Genomic DNA, 12,499 nt, shown 5'->3' with positions numbered 1-12,499 from the left:
TCTTCCACCCGTTCCCTCCCCGCCCCTCTCCCATTCTCCCTCCTGGAGCTGGCGGCCGGCGGGGTTACCGGAAGTGATGATGCAGGAGGCGATGGAGGGGGCGGGGCTTCGGGGCGGCCGCCGCCGGTGGGCCGCAGATGAAGAGGAGGCGGCGGCAGTGGTGGAAGAAGAGGCGGCGGCGGCGGGGGTAGGGAACCTGGAAACGCGAACGGGGATGGTAGGTGGTTTGGACCCGCCGAGCCGCCGTCGTTTCCAGAAAGGGTTTGACTGGAGGAACCTCTGGAGCAGCTGTGAGTTTGGGGAGGGGGGAGTTGAGGAAAAAGGGGGAGCATTGAGAGATGCAGGGGCGGGGGTGGGTTCCTTCGAGAAAAGCGGGGTGGAAGGGGAGGAGTGGAAATCAGCGCCTTGTCTGGACTGGTCCCCCAGGAAGAAGAGGCTGTGAGGGGAGCCTGTGGCGTGTCAGCCGCAGGGCTCAGAAAACTTGCCTACTGTCCCTGCCTCCCACGGCCAGCACCCCTCAACCCAGGGCCTGGGGGTTTGAGGCCGGAACTGCCCTGGAGGAGGTGCAGACTCTGGTCCAAAGTCCCGGGTGAGCGCTGAGAGGTAGGAGCCCGAGGGGGAGACAGTGGGTGAATCTCCAGCTCCCTCCGCCTTCATTTCCCTCCCCACCCCCATCCGTCTCTTTAATCGTTAACAGCCCCGGAATTAAGGGGCTCCGACCTGAAGGCCTTTCTGTGCACCTTTGCTATGAACGATAACCATCTGTGCCTGAGGTAATGGGGCTGGAGGCTTTGCCTGTATCCTGTATAGGAAGTGGGATGGGGTGACAAATGTATTGTTTTTTCCAACCCCCCCTTACCCCCATACACACCCCTCGTTTCCACTTTAATTCTCTGTGGCTGAGTGTCAGCCGTGGTCCCCCCCTCCCCCGCCTTTATGGCACTTAGTATCTTGGTTACCTCTTTTGAATTAGGTGTTCAGCTTCTATCCCAGATCTTAACTGCAAGCTTTGTAATACTTCAGTCACAGGCTGTGCATTGGGAGTACTTCTCAGCGCTTTGTAGCTTCCTATTATAAGGAGGAGCAATTTCTTTTATGAATAGTGGAATTCTAAAGCCTTTGCAAGGAATCCTAAATGGCATCATAGCCCAGGAATCAAGGTCTCTTGCTCTAAATACTTTATGTGTGAGGAATTTACATGTTGTCAACTCTTTCCAGAATGATTTGATGTTAGGCTAATTCTGGATTTCTCTGTTTCTCTCCACCCACACTTCATGATGCACTTCAGAGAACAGAAAACCCCATATTACTTTTTTGTTTCTACAATTGGACAATGGCTCTTTTATCTTTTTCTCCATTTGTGTCTGGCACACACGTCTTCAGTGACACAATCGACTTGTGCTGATTTTCATCTTATTTGTTTAGCTGATTCTTTGTGTATAGGTGGTCTCAAATGAGACATTGTGATCTGTTCAGTTTTATTGTAAAGAAGAATATAAACCAGTAATGGGTGTGAAAAAAAATGTTCGAAGAAAGCAAAGAATAACTGGAAAGATGTCTTTGATATTCTGTTGTTTAAAAAAAAAATCATCAAGTAGCATTCCTCTAGCCTGTCATGTGGATTTCAGAGTGAAGTATAATGATTCTTGTTTTGGTGTTGGTCTTTTTTTTTTTTTTTTTTTAAGAAATTCTCTGTTGAATCTGAAACTGTCTTCTTAAGAACTTTGATAGTGCCTAAATTTTAGGTGTCCTTTGATTAGAAAGTGTGTATAAATCCTGTCCCTCTGTAACTGAGCTTGATATGCATTTTGCTAGAAGAATTATCGTAACAGATGTTCTTCTGGTGCTGGAAAGACATTCCTATTCCATTTATCAGGTCTTTCAGGCCTGATAAAACAGAATGCTTAATGCCTTGATTGTACAACTAACAGTGTGCTTGATGTTTCATGAAAGAATAACAAAAGAATGACTGCTGTTCTTACCTTAATAAATTTGGAGCCTTGTTTGCCATTGAATGAAAAGTCCAAAATTCATTCAATCAACAAACATTTATTGACTGGCTACTAAGTGCTAACCAGTGTACAAAGGTGAACACAAGCAAAAGTCTACTCTGTATTGGAGCTTAATTGAAGTGGGGGTGGGGACAGTGAGATAGTACATAAAGAAATCTAATTTTGATTAAGTGCTAAAGAAAATGAATGTTGTGATAGAAAATGTTTGTAATGCAAATCAAGAAACATCTTTCTCCCTTTTTTTTGGTTCTGAACCCAGGGGCACTTTACCACTAAGCTGCATCCCCAAGCCTTTATTTTTTAATTTGAGACAGGGCCTCACTAAGTTCTTCAGGTAGGGCCTTGCTGAGTTGCTGAGGCTAGCCTTGAACTCCTGATCCTCCTACATCAGCCACCTTAGTTGCTGGGATTGCAGGTGTGTGCCACCACATCTGGCTTCAAGAAAGATTTTTCTGAGGTGATACTTAAGCTGAGCTTTAAATAAATAGCCAGCCATGAAAGATAAGGGGAGGAGCCTTCCAGGTTCAGCGAATGGTTAGTGCAGAAACTAGCTGGAATGAACTTGGCAAGTTCCAGAGACTGGGAAGAAATTGGTGGAAGGAAGGGGAAGAGGGCAGTAATAGCCAGAATAGGGAGCAAAATGTTGAGTAAAAAGAGAGGATCAGAGAGGTGGAGGTAGGGCTCAGAATAGGTAGAAAAATAAAGGCTAAAAGGATGAGGAAATAGGTAATGAAGCTCCTTTTTGATTAAATCTGTTACATTTCTAAGGGTCTTATCACTGTTTTTGCAGGTACTGTAGGACTATTGTAACAAAAAGTCACCCAGCTGAGAGTGGGAAAGGAGGAGGCACTTGGGATGTTCAGTTGAGGGCATACTTTAATGCATGCTAGTATGTGAATCTTTCATCTCTGTGAATTTAAGGTTGAAGGATCAGGCATGTGTTAATACATGCCCTGTTGGTCTACAGAGATGACCATGAAGATCCAACTTTAAAGCTGTTTTTTTGTGGGGAGGAGGACTTTATGTTGCAATAGTCCACTCTTGTCTGGTCCTCCTGATGGCTAATAACACCCAGCTGATATGTAGGTTGGTACTAAAAGTTCACTCAATGGATTACATTAGATAATGACCACCGTAGGGCTCATTTCCACTATGTTGGCATCTTTGGGTTGGCACATAACCAAGGCCTTTTGTTGGAGGTACAGTGTACTGCTTTGGAACCTCACCTTGACCAGATTGTCCACTTGAGAGGTCTAATAAAGACTTCTCCTTGATTTGGCCCTTTTCAGCCATATCACAGTGGTCTGAAACAGAAAGAATATGCTTCTTTTTTCTTTTGAACTTTACAACAGTAACTAGTGTGTTCTTTGAGTGAATCAGCCTTTTGAGCCAGGCAATTAAAAGACTTAAATGTTGCTTAGGCTATTTGAAGTAAACTCAGTATTAGAAATGTTTAATAAAACCTCTTAGTGTTTGGAAAAGATTAATAAAAAATTGAGAATTTGTCACCTGTTGTAGGTTCTGGTATTGTGATAGCACCTATAGATGGTTGTCAGAATGAACTTGAATGGAGCTTTCTGGGGTAGTTCTGGGCAATGAAGGGATGCAGCAGAGCCTGGTACCGAATTCTGATGTGAATACAATCAAAACCTTACCAAGCAAATGACTAAAGTGAACAGCTTAGGGCGAGGCAAACAATAGACTCCACCCTTCATACTTTGAGTAGAACTAAGAAATGGACAATTGGTAGTAATATATGCACACATACACATGTACATATGTGTGTATATGCATACATGTATGTAGGTGTATACAGGTACACATATATGCATATAGATACACACCTGTGTTTATGGATGTACACATATGCACATACGTACTATATTAGCCACACATTTGGTTTGGCCCAGGTTAAAGATTTTGAACTTAATTTTGTATGTTCATGCTAGGCATAAAATGCTCTATCCAGTGGGTTATTAAGCTGTCCACTATTTATCTTCATTTCAATTGTTTATTATAACTCATGTATGAAAATATCCTGTAGGCTGAAATTTCATCAGCCAAGTTTGAAGACTGGTGGCTCTTTTCTAATTTTTGAAAGGGGGTGGATGGGTAGGAGGGGACTTGAACACAGGGAGAGGCCATTGACTCCTACATTGGCCACTAATTGTGTTTGGAGAAAGAATCTGCAAATCCAAGTACATTTGGAGCCTTGGAGCTAGGTTGGCCTTTTAATGTAGGGTACCAGTGAATTTGTTTCTTAATTAGATGGAAGCTTTGGGCAAACTCTTCTGAAAGGTGTACACCTAAAAAGTCAGCTGACACCACTTGGTGTTGGAGTTGTGGGTAAGTGGTTTTGCATCGCATTAGATGACTTAAAGTTGATCTGATTTTGTTACTGTTTGATATATGTTTTGCAGTAAGGAGAGTTAATTGTACACTGGCTTCCAGTTGTTTTGAGGTGAAGAAGTGGTAACTCAGATTGAAACAATGGTAATTATGTGGTAACTTCTATTTCCCTAGCTTTTGATAACTTACAATTACCTCTTTGTGTCTGTTTACAGATGTTGATACCATTGAACCTGGATCGGTTCTTCCTAATGTTGGGACAGTGGCTGGAGCCCTTTGCACATCAGGGTCAGTTGAGTCAGTGTCCTTTAGTTCAAATCTGATTTCGCTAGCTCTGTTTTTGTAGGTGATAGAGGGTCTTATTTGGGGGGGGGGAGCCAAAAAGGGAGATTGGGGGGGATAATAGATAAAAGGTAGGAAGTGGCTCAATCTCCAGTTCTCTGAAATTGTGGTATGCTGAAAAGAGAAAACAGCAAGGGGGAAATGCCCAGTCATCTTTTTTTAGGATGTGTGCAAATGAGACCTCATTTTAATACCATAAATCAGAATAGGGAAACTCAGTAAATTGGTGACTAGCCCTTGTTGTGACAGAATAAGTCACTTCCCCAGCATCTGGTTACCAACCTGATTGCATAGATAGGTAGACATCTGTGTCATCCTGAGGGCTTGGCCTTGCCCAGGTGTGTCCTTTGGGCTGAGCTGCACTGTTGGCTTTTGAGCTGAATTGCATCATGGGAGCCTAAATTACATAGCTTTGGGAAGCATCATCCATGTTCCAGTTGTGCTCTGTCTTGCTGGAGGACTAAACCTGGCAAATGGAAATAATTCTGTGATGAGACCTATAAAGATGATTGACTGAGGATCTTGGATAGCACCCCTGCATAGTATAGGACTTTTCATTTTGGAAGAGAGTTTACCTTCTTGTTGCCATTGCTTTACTCTCTGCCTGTTAGTCTAGGAGACAGTGTTGGAAGGACCTGGCTCCTTGTTTTAGTAATAGATTGCTCCCACACTATTAATCAGCAGAATTTGACTACAGCTTTTAATTCTATTTTGTTCTTGAAGTTATTTGGACTCTTCAGTGTTGACCTGAACTGGACTGGAGTGTGAGTTCTAATTTTGGTTCTGAGCAAGACTCAGGTGGTAGCATTTACTTTTTTGAATACAGTTAATTCCACTTCCTTGAGTTTAGGAAGAATCAGGAAAAAAGTCAGATCCTTGCAGAACCTTAGAATATTTATTGTGATTTTTTTTTTTTTTTTTTGTAACAAGTTGAGCTTTAAGATGCTCTCTTGGTGACCATTACTCGAATATGCTTGTGGCAGGGATGAGGGGATTTTGCTTTCTTCCTTCCATTTTACCCCACTGCTTGATTCTGAAAAAAGTTCTTATTCTTATAATATTCTTGTACAGTGGGCTTTCCCGTAAAATTTCAGTTGAACAAAATGTTCTGAAGATGAAAACAGGTTGAATAGCAGTGATTTTAGTGGGAAAACAAATCAAGAAAGTTACAGGGACTTCTCAGCACTAATTCTTATCCTCTCCATTACACAGCCTCTCTTAGTCTGTGTAGACATTCAGTAGAGTCTGAGTAAATCCTTGGTATTGGTTTTCTATCTTCCTGGTTTCTTTACCTAAACATTTTGTCACAAACTATTAATCTTCTAAATAGGACTCTTTCTATATATAGCATGACATGTGTGAAGCAATTTTATTAATGACTAATAGGATGAGAGTTCCCCAGTTTAGAGAAGTTGTGGATACTAACTTGGAGAGCAGGCTTTTCCCCCTCAAAATATTTCTGAAAGTTGTCACACTACATTCAAATTGGAGTTGAGACTTTTTTTTTTTTTCACTTAAATCTTAAGCTAATTGCACATGCTTTAGAGAAGACCTGTGCAAAATATTGACCCATGTACAGTATTTCCTTTACCCAGTGATCTGCTCTGGAATCTGAACAGGAAAATGAAGGTATACCCACTGACAGATAGCTCTGTGGAAATAACCACAATGAGTATACACTGTTTTTTTAAAAATGTTTGTAAAGCAAATTTACTTTCATTTAAATGCTTGCTTTCTATCCACTGGTTACCTTGCTCATTAAACAGGGAAGAGAGGTTTTGGATACATCTTTGGGGAGCGTGCTAGCCCACTAAAAGCATGAGTGAGTCCTGAGTGGCAGGATCAAGGGACATGCTAGAAGTTTCAGGCCCTATAAGGGTGGTTTTGGGGGGGGGGGGTTCTCACTTGTGGTAGTATTATCTTTCTTTCTTGGAAGTGGAATTAAGGAGTTAAAAAGTGATTTAATGAATGCTGTGTCCATCTTTAAGAGTGTTTCCATGGTGCTGGGCGTGGTGGCACATACTTGTAATCCCAGCAGCTCAGGAGGCTGAGACAGGAGGATCACGAGTTCAGAGCCAGCCTTAGCAATGGCGAGGTGCTAAGTAGGACTGGGGATGTGGCTCAGTGTTTGAGTGTCCCTGAGTTCAATCCCTGGTACTCGCCCCCCCCCCCCCCCCCGCCCGCCCCCAAATTTCCATGGCGCTCTTGTCTTAGCAAATTAATTTTTCTTAGACCTAACTTGTCACTTGTCCAATCATTTATTCAGAACAGTTGGTTATAAGTTATGGCTATGGGCTGGACATTTCTGCTTGGGGTTTCCAAATCTTTATGAAAAAGAAAAATCTAAAGGCTTTTCAGGAGCCATTTAGGTGATTCTGTTGGGGTGGGAAGAATTAGAGTTAGGGGAGCAGACCTTTATAGGAACAGAGTAGTAGAGGAGGGTATTGTGGCCAGGGGATAGTGGGGAAGAGACCTGTTCTCAGTGGTCCAGCTGGGAAGGGCTAAAAAGTACTAAATGGCACTTACTGAGGGGACAGTGGGTAGGAAAGATACAGTCCCACATGATTGCCCAACTCAGGGAATACCATTTACTAGGAGGGGGACAGGGACCTGTGGAGTTATGCAATATACTGGCCCGATCAGGGCCCTGACCACAAGTCCTCTGTCCCCCAATTGGAAGGTATATTTCTGCTGCAGAGAGAGGAGTGCAGGGATGTAGTGGTTGGTTTGACTAGCTTGGTCTTAAAGACTCCCTGGTTATTTGTGATGGTCTGCTTATGGAGTGCTGGCTTTCTCTTTTAGATTTATGTCACTTAGGACTTTATATTCACAAATCAGAAGTTGGTAAGTAAGATGGGAAATATAATGATCTGTTAAGGTTTGGGTTAAGAGTGTGTGCGTAGGGCTGGGGATGTGGCTCAAGCGGTAGCGCGCTCGCCTGGCATGCGTGTGGCCCGGTTCGATCCTCAGCACCACATACCAACAAAGATGTTGTGTCCGCCGAGAACTAAAAAATAAATATTAAAAATTCTTTCCCTCCTCTCTCTCTCTCTTAAAAAAAAAGAGTGTGCGTAAGGAAGAGAACAATAGATAGTGACTGTTGTCACATAACAATGTCTGCAGTTCAATGTGAACAGGTAAGCTCTTGAGGTAATACATGATTACTCTCTCCTGAAACTAGAGTAAATGTGCAATAAATCACTGTAAAACTTGTCTGCATTTTTAAAATTTAAAATTTTTTAAAAATACCATGTCTGCATTTTTAAAAATTTAATATAATTTTTTTTTTTTTAAATTTGGTGGTACTGGGGATTGGATATAAGACTTTACTCAACCTCTGTCACTAAGCTGCATCCCCAGAGGGGCCTCCCGACACTTTTTCCCTCCAGCCCTATTATTATTATTATTTTATTTTGAGACAGGGTCTCACTGTTGTCCATACTGCTGACCTTGAACTTATGATCCTCTTCCTCACCCTCCCGAGTAGGTACTTTCACAGTCATGCAAAACCATGCCTGGTATCATGTTGTGTTCTTCTGAGGTACATGTGAATCTGCCTAAAGAGTGTGATTTCTTACTAGTGCCAAATTCAGCAGTGCTCTGAATTGGTGACACGTGAAGATTTCATGATTAGATCAAGCCTGGGAAGTGGCTTCTAAGCATCAGTGAAGTTGGCTTTAATGTGGACCTGTTTTTCTGTGGTGTGTCCAAAATGTGTTTCTTAAATAATAAAAGACACATCAGTCAGGAAATTCCAAGAGTTTTAGGAGTTGGCAGGAGCCAGGAATGAGGGACAAAGACAGAACATATTTTTTATTATACCACATTTTCCTCCAGTTTTGTAATGGAATAAGGCTACCTACAATTAATTTAGATGACACTTAGCAATGTGCATTATTATTTGATGGTATTTTTTTTTTAAAGAGAGAGTGAGAGAGGAAAGAGAGAGAGAGAGAGAGAATTTTTAATATTTATTTTTTTTTAGTTCTCGGCGGACACAACATCTTTGTTGGTATGTGGTGCTGAGGATCGAACCCGGGCCGCACGCATGCCAGGCGAGCGCGCTACCGCTTGAGCCACATCCCCAGCCCTTGATGGTATTTTTTGATATCCAGGGTGCTGCAAACAGTTGAATAACTCAGGTTACAGGAAGTGAACTTCCCTCAATATAAATGGCATTCCTAGGATTGGAGATGTACCTCAGTGGCAGAGTACTTTCCTAGCATATGCCTGGGTTCCATCCCCAGCATTGAGGTAGAGGATTGCAGGGAGGTCGCATTCCCAGAATGTGCTATATTCTTAAAACTTCACAGTACGCTGGTGCACTAATTCTAGACCTCCCTACTAGAAGAAAAAAGATAATGAGAAATTAGATATACAGATATCACATTACCTTTTAATATGATTTTAAAACAGTGTAGGTATATATAGTGCATTGGTGAAGAGATTAGGTCTAGAGTCAATCCGGGTTTGAGTCTGAACTTCAGCACCTACTTGCAATTTGAACTTGAATGAGCCATGTATCACGAGGCCTCAGTTCTATCGTGTACATTGACAGTAATCTCTGGAAATAAGTGTGAAGATTCAATAAGATAATGCATTTGAAGGACATGGCATAGGGCCTTTGCATATAGATAAACATTTAATAATATTAGTTATTGTTAGCTGCATGGCATACATAGCTAAGCTTACCTGGATTGGCAGCTTTCAAGAGGCTAGGAACTATGTCATTTTACCTCTTCCTATAGTCAAAGTATGGGGCAGTGTATAAAACATTGCTAGGCACACAGTAGATACAAGTTATCTATCGCTTGAAAATAAAACCTGCCCTTTGGGTATCTGGGAAATACATGAGTGATTCTGTAATGGAAACTTCCAGCCTGTTTCCAAAGCTGGCCTAAAACCCAGAGATGGAAAATCTTCCTCTTGAAACCCTATAGAGCCTGCATGAGTCTAACAATGGGACAAGGGGTCAGGATACTGTTGGATCAAAAATTGGGAAACTGATCCAGGAGACATTTTAATCTTTGGCCATATGCCTTAAAGTTCAGTGAGTTGGGCAAAACCACATGAAACTTTGGAAGGAAACAAGGTTTTCTTTTAGCAGGTCCAGATAATCTTTGACAGGAGAGTTAGCTGGTAAGTGCCATGTTATGAATTTGCTTCTTAGGAGAAGTGAAAAGCCCACATCCACACGCAGAGGGCTCACTGACTAGTCTCACTTGTTGGTGAACTCTACTGAGGCCTGGTCTCTAACTTGGTTAGCTCAGTTAAGTACTCTGGAGAGTACTTAAGTAGAACCACCACTGGGCAGTCCTTGAGTCTAGCCTGGACTCTGCTATTATTTGCTGTGTGACTTTTGGCAGGTCATATCCCCTCTTTGAATTTGTTTCATTAACTGATTTTTTTGGGGGGGAAGGGTACCAGGGATTGAACTCAGGGGCACTCGAACACTGAGCCATGTCCCCAGCCCTATTTTGAATTTTATTTAGAGACAGGGTCTCACTGAGTTGCTTAGCACCTCGCTTTTTGCTGAGGCTGGCTTTGAACTTGTGATCCTCCTGCGTCAGCCTCCCAAGCCTCTGGGATTACAGGCTTGTGCCATTGCGCCCACCCTTTAACTGTGACAAATGACTAAATTTCTTGAAGTGTGGCTTTGGTTACTCTATGGTTTTGGTTACACTTACAGTATATGAGCTGCTCTTATGAACACTCAAGGGTGTGTATTTTTGTGTCACTGACAGTATACAAGATGATTTTTGGTGGTATGTGATGATTACTTTTAATTTATTCTAGTTTTTAATATGTATTACTGAAAACATAACTAGAATATGACACATGTGTCCACCTGGATATTTAGGCTTAGAATAATGCTAAAGTAGATAGAATTTTTTTAAGCTTAAAAAAAAAATCTCATGAACAGTAGTTGGGTTGGAAAATGGACATGTAAATCATAAAGGTGGTAAGGAATGGCTGAAGTTTGTAAATTTAAAGACTCATTAATTCTAATGCAGTGCCAGATCTTAATGTTAAATCTTTGTGGTGATGGCCACAGTCCAGCAGGTCCAAATTTGAGTGGGCTTATAGACTTTTCTAACTCAAGCAAATTAACAAATTTTTATTTTCATAGAAAAAATATTCATAGGTTGTATAGAATTTAAAATGTCATAAACATTAATAGCGCTGCCTTTTTTTTCTGTTGTATAGTACTGGGCATCAAAACTGGGCCTTGTGTATGCTATGCAAGAATTCTACCATTGAGTCACATCCCCAGCCTGTGCCCCCCTTTTTTAAAAACAATAAAAAATGAATAATATTGTATCCTTCACTGTTAGCAGTTTCTCTGCTACCTGGATTGATCTTTAGTTCCATTCACTCTTTGATGTTGGGACTCCTATGGTAGAAGTTAGGGTCTGACTTGCTCTGTTAGGGAAGAAGAAGAAAAACCCTTGACTGCTTCTCTTGCACACAAGCCAGGGCACGGATTCAAGGCTCTGAAAGCCGGAGGCTCTGCCTCATCTCAAGAGCCAACCTGTACATTACTTACTGCTGGTAACTGTTTTAGAAGGACAGTGTGACATGTGCCCTAAAGTGAAGTTAAACACTGAGGCAGACAGTTTTTAAAAATCTTGTTTCACTTTCTTTCCTGTTGCTCATGATTTAACGCAGTGAGGAGGTCTTGAAGGCACACTAGTAGTGGTGAAAATGATACCATCTATTGTGGGAGGTGCTTTTTTCAGTAAAACCCCAGAATAAAACTAAAATCTCTATTGAGCAATAGAGGTTGGGAAAGCTGCTTCCAGATGTAGTCTGTGTTTCTTGATTTTTCTGCTTTTTTAAGCCTTTTTTATCTATTGTTCCTGTATATTTTCTGTGTATCTTACCACTGTCATCTCTAATCATCTACATACATTTGGTGGTTGGTATATGTTTTTCAAGTGATCTTATTCCAAATTTACTCGGCATAAAGGACCATGGATTTATTATTGCTCCCTGTTATAAATTGTTTAATGTTTCAAATGATAATTTTTGAAAATTGCTATAAAGATGTTTTCAAGTCTATTTCCTTTCTGTGCCAAATGTTACAGGATTAGTTTAATATTGAGGAAAATGGTGATAATGATGTAGCATAAAGTTTATCTTCTACTTCATTTGTGTAATATAAGATATATAAGATTTCTTTTTTCTTTCTTTTCTTTTCTTTTTTTTTTTTTTTTTTTTTTTGACAAAGCTGAGGATGGAACCCAGGGCCTTGAGCATGCTAGGAAGGTGCTCTACCATTGAGTTTCACCCCCAGCCCTCTGTATGATTTCCTAATGAGAAACTCCTCTTATGTTCCCCAGCTGAGGTGGGATTTAGTGTTCCATGCTTCAAATCCTTATATAATTTTGATTTTTTTTTTCATTCACACTGTCTTCTGAGAATGGCTGTGACTTGTGTTACTGGTACATTGGGGAAGTCTTTTACCTAAGGTCATATACATTCATATATATATGTATATATACACACATGTACATGCACACACACACCAGGGCCTTATGCATGCTTGGTAAGAACTGCACCACTGAGCTATACTCCAGACTATTCCTTTTTTAAAAAAAAAAATTTTTTTGAGATAGGGTCTCTCTAAATGGCCTTGCTGAGTTGGGACTGGTCTCATACTTGCCATCCTCTTCCCTCAGCCTCGGGAATAGCTTCCAGGATTACCAGCGTGGGACACCACTTCAGGTTTTAAGGCTGTTTTGCCGGATTAAAAATCTTCATTCCCAGAAAGATCTACTTCATGGTATGCATCT

At 41.3% G+C, this 12,499-nt stretch overlaps 1 protein-coding gene across 6 annotated transcripts in view; it reads left to right on the top strand.

The window, feature by feature from the left end:
* Positions 1-82: 82 nt before the first annotated feature.
* DCUN1D3 (defective in cullin neddylation 1 domain containing 3) overlaps positions 83-12,499 on the top strand; it is a 34,871-nt gene continuing 22,454 nt past the window's right edge. Inside the window, exons 1-4 of one of the 6 annotated variants that reach the window (XM_081300401.1) lie at positions 83-290; positions 427-603; positions 4,577-4,649; positions 12,386-12,489. The gene's annotated coding sequence lies outside the window, so the exon portion shown is untranslated. The remainder of the gene's footprint in view (positions 291-426; positions 604-4,576; positions 4,650-12,385; positions 12,490-12,499) is intronic. The other 5 variants (XM_081300402.1, XM_081300400.1, XM_081300399.1 and 2 more) reach the window with 5 other exon arrangements.

The sequence above is a fragment of the Spermophilus citellus genome (genome assembly GCF_964194105.1).
Source record: "Spermophilus citellus genome assembly, chromosome: 6".
Taxonomy (NCBI): Eukaryota; Metazoa; Chordata; class Mammalia; order Rodentia; family Sciuridae; genus Spermophilus; species Spermophilus citellus.
This window is presented reverse-complemented; position numbering and strand designations above follow the sequence as displayed.